Source organism: Trichechus manatus, unplaced genomic scaffold, assembly GCF_000243295.1.
Source record: "Trichechus manatus latirostris isolate Lorelei unplaced genomic scaffold, TriManLat1.0 scaffold00236, whole genome shotgun sequence".
Taxonomy (NCBI): Eukaryota; Metazoa; Chordata; class Mammalia; order Sirenia; family Trichechidae; genus Trichechus; species Trichechus manatus.
Genome location: NW_004444172.1, coordinates 155,772 through 164,369, shown reverse-complemented (window position 1 = coordinate 164,369; position 8,598 = coordinate 155,772).

The following is an 8,598-nucleotide window of genomic DNA, read 5'->3' as shown; positions in this document are numbered from 1 at the left end:
AACACTACCCTGTCCTGTACCATGCTCTTGATAGTTGTTATGCTTGAGTCCATTGTTGCAGCCACTGTGTCAATCCATCTCCTTGAGGGTATTCCTCTTTTTCACTGACCCTCTACTTTACCAAGCATAATGTCCTTCTCCAGAGACTGATTCCTCCTGATAAAATGTCCAAAGTATATGAGACATAATGTTGCCATCCCTGCTTCTAAGAAGCATTCTGGTCTTACTTCTTCCAAGACAGGTTTGTTCATTCTTTTGGCAGGCCATGGTATATTCAATATTCTTCTCCAACACCACAATGCAAAGGCATCAATTCTTCTTCGGTCTTCCTTACTCAATGTCCAGCTTTCCCATGCATATCAGGCAATTGAAAACACCATGGCTTGGATCAGGTGCACCTTAGTCTTCAAGGTGACATCTTTGCTTTTCAACACTTTGAAGAGGTCTTTTGCAGCAGATTTGCCCGATGCAATGCATTGTTTGATTTTTTGACCGCTGATTCCATGAGCATTGATTGTGGATCCAAGTAAAATGAAATCCTTGACAACTTCAATCTTTTCTCCGTTTATCATGACGCTTATTGGTCCAGTTGTGAGGATTTTTGTTTTCTTTATGTTGAGGTGTAATCCATACTGAAAGCTGTGGTCTTTGATCTTCATCAGTAAGTGCTTCAAGTCATCCTCACTTTCAGCAAGCAAGGTTGTGTCATCTGCATATCGAAGGTTGTTAATGAGTCTTCCTCCAATCCTGATGCCCTGTTCTTCATATAGTCCAGTTTCTTGGATTATTTGCTCAGCATACAGATTGAATAGGTATGGTGAAAGGATACAATCCTGATGCACACCTTTTCTGACTTTAAACCACACAGTATTCCCTTATCTTCAAATGACTGCATCTATGCAGTTTCTTCCTAAACACAAGTAAGTGTTCCAGAATTCCCATTCTTTGCAATGTTATCAGTAATTTGTTGTGAGACACACAATTGAATGCCTTTGTACAGTCAGTAAAACACAGGTAAACATCTTTCTGGCATTCTCTGCTTTCAGCCAGGATCCATCTAACATCAGCAATGGTATCCTCGTTCCACATTCTCTTCTGAATCTGGCATAAGTTTCTTTCAGTTCCCTGTTGATATACTGCTGCAGCTGCTTTTGAATGTTCTTTAGTAAAATTTTTTTTTGCATGTGATATTAATGATATTGTTCGATAATTTCCACATTCGGTTGGATCACTTTTCTTGGGAGTAGGCATAAATATGGATCTCTTTCAGTCAGTTGGCCAGGTAACTGTCTTCCAAATTTCTTGGCATAGATGAGTGAGCACTTCCAGCTTTGCATCCATTTGTTGAAACATCTCAACTGGTATTCTGTCGATTCCTGGAGGATTTTTTTTTTTTTTTTTTTTTTGGTCAATGCTTCAGTGCAGATTGGACTTCTTCCTTCAGTATCATTGTTTCCTGATCGTATGCTACCTCCTGAAATGGTTGAACATCAACTAATTCTTTTTGGTGTAGTGACTCTGTGTATTCCTTCCATCTTCTTTTGATGCTTCCTGCGTCATTTTAATATTTTCCCCATAGAATCATTCAATATTGCAACTCAAAGCTTGAATTTTTTCTTCAGTCTTTCAGCTTGAGAAATGCTGAGTATGTTCTTCCTTTTTGGTTTTCTATCTCCAGGTTTTTGCACATGTCATTATAATACTTTACTTTCTCTTCTTGAGCCACCCTTTGAAATCTTCTCTTAAACTCTTTGACTTCATCATTTCTTCCTTTCCCTTTAGCTACTGGATGTTCAAGAACATGTTTCACAGTGTCTTCTGACATCAATTTTAGTATTTCTTTCTTTCTTGTCTTTTTAATGACCTCTTGCTTTTTTCATGTATGATGTCCTTGATGTCATCCCACAACTCGTCTAGTCTTCGGTCATTAGTGTCTAATATGTCAAATATATTTTTGAGATGGTCTCTAAATTCAGGTGGGATACACTCAAGGTCATACTTTGGTTCTCCTAGACTTGTTCTAATTTTCTTCAGTTTCAACTTAAACTTGCATATGAGCAATTGATGGTCTGTTCCGCAGTCAGGCCCTGGCCTTGTTCTGACTGATGATATTGAGCTTTTCCATCATCTCTTTCCACAGATGTAGTCTATTTGATACCCATGTATTCCCTCTGGTGAGGTCCACGTGTATAGCCACCATTTATGTTGGTGAAAAAATGTATTTGCAATGAAGTTGTTAGTCTTTATGTTTTTCACTTTATGTGCAGTAAATTTTAATGTAGCTTCAAATCCCCTTGAGAAACATGGTATGAACGAGGAAAGTAATAGAGAGAAAAATGGGTCTCAGTTTCTGTCTAAATTTACAGTAAAAACCTGTTGCCATCCAGTTGATTCCAACTCATGGTGACCGTATAGGACAGAGTAGAACTGCCCCATAGAGTTTCCAAGGAGCACCTGGTGAATTCAAACTGCCAACCTTTTGCTTAGCAGCCATAGCTCTTAACTACTATGCCAGCAGGGTTTCCAATTTACAGTAAGTGAACCTTTAACAAATCATTTTTTCCTTATACCGTAGTTCCTTCTCTGTGAAAAGAGAGGCGTGATCTAGATAAATTTATTGTGCTTTCCAGCTTGCATATTCTGTATCTATGTACACACACACACATATATATATATATATATATATATATAAAATAGATGGGTGGTATGATGTTTATCCAAAGGACTATGTTGCACTCTCTAGGCTAGTTTTACCCGAAATGGCTGAAATGGCACTGACACTGATGACAATAATATAGTTTGAATTGCAGGATCTCCAGTACCACTAAGATGGACACATTTAACTGGTCTCTTATGCTTTTTTATTTTAAAAGACACTTCATAAAAGTGGATATCCAACCTTCTTCATCATGAATAAAATACTGTACATAATGGCTAAAATTAAAATGACAGTCAATATTAAGGATTGGTGATTGTGTGGGCCAACCAGATATTTCCTACATTGGTGAGATGCTTCCTACTTAGGAAAATGGTTTGACAGTACCTACTAAATCTGAGTGTATATATCATATTCCAATTCCTTGTTTACTACCAAAGAGAAATGAATGTATATCTGCACCAATAGACATGTGCAAGAATGTTCACAGCAATATTAGTGGTAATAGCAAAAAGGAAAACAACTCAACTGCCTGTCAACATTAGAATAGACAAATAAATGATAATATATTTATACAATGGAATATCATACAACAATGAGAATGAATTTCCTACAACTTCATGCAACAGCAAGGATGGATCTCATAAATATGCTGTTGAAAACAGTACATACTTTCAGTATTCACTCATGTATTGATCAAAAAACAATCTATCATAATAAAAGTTAGGAAAGTATTTATCCCTGTGGGTAACAGGCTTGTGACTTAAGAAGGAGCACATAGAAAGCTCTGGGGATTCTGGGAATATTCTGTTTCTTGGTCTGGATGTTAGTTTCAAAGGTGTTTTTATTTTGTGACAATTCCTCGAACTGTACACTTATTACTTCAGTATTTTTTATGTGCATATTATACACCAGAAGAATTTTCTAAGCACAGTCTATTGACCATTTGATTGTAAGAAATTTCAGAATTTCTTTACTATAAATTTTAATTTTTAGGAATGGCTTGTGTACAATAGAGTTCATATTCTTTGTAAAATTAAAGGTGCAAATTTCATCACATATTTCAGTTAATAATTATGATTTTTATAATTAAAACTTTCTGTCTTGCAAGGTGTCTTAGTTATCTAGTGTTGCTGTAACAGAAATAACACAAGTGGATGGCTTTAACAAAGAGAAATTTATTTCCTCACAGTAAAGTAGGCTAAAAGTCCAAATTCAGGGCATCAGCTCCCGGGGAAAGCATTCTGTCTCTCTGTTGACTTTCTTATCAATGTTCCCCAGGACTAGAAGCTTCACCTAGCAGGGACCCCTGGTCCAAAGGACACACTCTGCTCCCAGCATTGCTTTCTTGGTGGTATGAGGTCCCCAACTCTCTGCTTGCTGCCCTTTACTTTTACCTTGTGTAAGATAAAAGGTGGTACAGGCCACATCTCAGGGAAGCTCCCTTTACATTGGATCAGGGATGTGACCTTAGTAAGTGTGTTACAATCCCACCCTAATCCTCTTTAACATAAAATTACAATCACAAAATGGAGGACAATACTGGGAATCAAATAGATACACATTGATACACACATTTTTGGGCGACGTAATTCAATCCATGACACAAAGAGATTTAATGTACACTGATACACACTTTATTTCATAACAGCCCATGCCTCAGGGCAAGACAACTATTTTCTGAAGGAAGTGAGTTCAAAAGTAAACAGTTGCCTACATAGCATTATGTTAGTGATACCAGTGACACTAGGGAAGTTGTTTAGTTTTTTTTTTTCCCCCAACTTGCTTCCTTCTGGCATCATAAATTCCACCTTAAGTCATTCTTTCCCCCATGATCTAAGGAATCCATCTTCAATTAAATATAAATCCCTTTGATAGGTTAATTAGTTTATCCAATTTTTAATAAGAATATAACCACCATGGCTCAGTTTTAATGGGGAGGGTGGAAAGAAAGACTAGATGGTCTGAAGGGACAGTCATGTTTTGGTAGCAAAAATCTGGGTCTTGCCTAATTAGAGGGTACCCAGAGGGAATTGGCATCGTAGGAGACAGGGAAACACTTGAGGGGAAAATTAGTTTGGAAAGAAATCAAAGGAGACCGAGAGTGACATCACCTCCTCCAAATGTGCACCAGAGAAGTAGAAAATTGTAGCAAAGCTCTTGAGTAGCATGAAGGCATCAACTTCTTGAGATTATCTGCTGAACAATTATTAGCAATTAGTAAGGCTGTTGGAGCTTTGTCTCAACAATATCTCCTATAGGAGTACATTTAGTATTGTAATTTTGGAATCATCACATAAAAACTTACAATGAATATGAAAAATCATTGAAATCTATTGACTAAGCAACACTTTACTCAACATCAAGAAAACTTTATTTTAATGAGTATATCCTAAGGTGTGATCATACTTTTTATGAAAAATGGAAAAGTCTGTTTCTGTCTACTCCCTGTGAGTGTTCAGAATAAACAGGAAATTATCTGGAATATTGAGTAGATTCACTGGCTTATGCTTATCACTTCTTTTTTTTTTTCTGTATATGCAAAGTTCACAATTATTTCTTTGTGGTAAAGAAATAAATGAACTGTATTAAGGTACAATGTACAATGGGTATGCATAAATATATGCATTACCTAAAAATATCAGTTGACAGTAGATGTTTAATAAAAGTAGAAATATTTGGTTGTCAGTGTCCTGTAACAGTTCACAGTTATCAAATATTACTTAGAACTTGGCCAATACAGTGAACTTCCACCGGGCTACCATCTTGCACAACTTCAGAGGACACCATTTTTCTTATTTTCTATGACCTTCTTGGAATTGTGCAATACAGTAGCCAATTTCACATCAAAGTTAATAATGTTCAAGTGTTCAGCTAACATAAATAAAACAGATTACGTTTCAAATCTAGCAACACTTTTTATTTGTTCCCCTCTAACGTAAATCATTGCTAGAATCCTGCCTTGGTGGGACTTTGATGACCTCTAAGTTCTCTTAGATTTCCAAAAATCTTTGGATTACTATTTTTCTGTTTTTCCAAACTTGGTTTTAACATAATAACACTATAAAATTCCAAGAGTAGCAAAGAAAGTCACTTTTTAAAGAGAAATTTGTTTTATTACACTCTAGTCAGGCATCAGTGTTAGCAAATGCTTTGGAGTCAGATAAACTTAATTTCCGTGATCCTCCAGATGGCTAGATCTCACTTTCCATATTTATATAATGAGGTTGTTAGAGACAACTTAGGATGCACAAGATAATACAATAAATAAATTATATATTGTGATAAGTTAATATATGAAAACACCTATCATTTTGTAAGAATACTACAATAGACTATATTTAAAATCATACTTTTGCCTCTAAGTCTATTGTTGAATGAAAAAGTGCTTAAGATACACATTTATAGAAGGAAAAGGGGATAGATATTTTTTATGATTCAGAACAAGATGAAGACACAATTTTCCTCTGGGCCCTGATGACTATGTTTGATCAAGGTGACCAAGATGGTAGACTAAAATTCAGGGAGTACAGCATAGTACATTGATAACTATGGAGGTAGGGGGAAGGCTGAGTGGGTATAAAATCACATTTCCAGTACCTCCCAATTTTCAATATACTATCATGAATAATAATATACAAAAGTTATTTTTATGGGTGATTTAAAAAAATTATTTTGGTAAATATATAAATAAAACACATGCTAATTAAGTGTTAACATTTTTTCAAGTACAATTCAGTGACACTGATTGCAATAATTATGTTATGCAGCCATCACCAATAACTGTTGCCAAAAAGTTATTTAAAAAAAAGCACTCACCTATGCAACATTCATTGCAGAACTTTTCACAATAATCAAAAGGAAGAAACAACTGAAATGTTTATCAACAAATTAATGGATAAACAAAATGTAGTATATACATCAAACCTTGAAAGCATTATGCTGAGAGAAATAAGTCAGTCAAAAAAGAACAAATATAGTGTGATCTAATTTTTATAAGAAATAAGTAAAGATATAACAACCAAAGATTGTTAGCGGTTATCAGGGGTAAGAGGGAAGAAGAAAGAAGGAATTCTTGCTTAGGGATCACTGAGTTTATGTTAATCATGATGGCAGGATTTGGAAATGGTTAGTGAGAATGATTATACAACATGAAGAATATAACTAACTTCATCGAGTTGTACATGTAGAAATTGTTGACTGTGTAATTTTTGTTTTGTATAATTTCACTACTATATATAATATATAAATAGATAGATAGAGATATAGATATATAGCTCATTTGAAGTTCAACTGCTCATATGAAAGTTCCAGTTGAAATTGAAGAAAATTAGAACAAGTTCATGGAAGCCAATATACAAACTTTAGTATATCCTACCTGAATTTGGAGACCATCTCGAGAATAAATTTGACATGTTAGACATTAATGACCGAAGACCAGACGAGTTGCGGGATGACATCAAGGGCACCATACATGAAGGAAGCAAGAGGTCATTAAAAAGAAAGGAAAGAAAGAAAAGACAAAAATAGATGTCAGAAGAGACTCTGAAACTTGCTCTTGAACATCGCGTTGCTAAAGCAAAAGGAAGAAATGTTGAAGTAAAAGAGTGAATAGAAGATTTCAAAGGGTGGCTTGAGGAGACAAAGTAAAGTATTATAATGACCTGTGCAAAGACCAGGAGATAGAAAACCAAAAGGGATGAACACACTAGGCATTTCTGAAGACTAAAGAACTGAATAAAACTTCAAGCCTCGAGTAGCAATATTAAAGAATTCTACTGGGAAAACTTTAAATGACGAAGGAAGCCTGAAAGAAGATGGGAGGAATACATAGAGTCACTGCACCAAAAATAATTGGTTGATTTTCAAACATTTCAGGAGGTAGCATATGATTAGGAACCCATGGTACTGAAAGAAGAAGTCCAAGCTGCACTGAAGGCATCGGTGAGAAACAAGGCTCCAGGAATTGATGGAATACCAACTGAGATGTTTCAACAAACAGATGCAGTCCTGGAAGTGCTCATTTGTCTATGCTAAGAAATTTGGAATTTAGCTATCTGGCCAACCAACTGGAAAAGATCCATATTTATGCCTATTCCCAAGAAAGGTAATCAACCGAAAGCAGAAATTATCAAATAAAGTCGTTAATATGACAGACAAGTAAAATTTTGCTGAAGATAATTAAAAAGCGGCTGCAGCAGTACATCAAGAGGGGAACTGCCAAAATTCAAGCTGGATTCTGAAGAGGACATGGAACCAGGGATATCATAGCTGATGTCAGACGAATCCTGGCTGAAAGCAGAGAATACCAGAAAGAAGTTGACCTGTGTTTTGTTGACTATGCAAAGGCATTTGATTGTGTAGATCATAACAAATTATGGATAACATTGTGAAGAATGGGAATTCCATACCACGTAATTTCCCTCATGAGGAACCTGTACGTAGATCAAGAGGCTGTAGTTCGAAGAGAAGAAGGGGATACTGAGTGGTTTAAAGTTAGGAAAGCTATGTGTCAGGGTTGTATCATTTTACCATACTTATTCGATCTGTATGCTGAGCAAATAATCTGAGAAGCTAGACTATATAAAGAAGAATGGGGCATCAGGATTGGAGGAAGACTCATTAACAAACTGCATTATGCAGATGACACAACCTTGCTTGCTGAAAGTGAAGAGGACTTGAAGTACTTACTGATGAAGATCGAAGACCACAGCCTTCAGTATGGATTACACCTCAACACAAAGAAAACAAAAATCCTCACAACTGGACCAATAACCAACATCATGATAAACGGAGAAAAGATTGAAGTCCTCAAGAATTTCATTTTACTTGAATCTATAATCAATACCCATGGAAGCAGCAGTCATGAAATCTAAAGATGCATTGCATTGGGCAAATCTGCTACAAAAGACCTCTTTAAAGTGTTGAAAAGCAAAGATGTT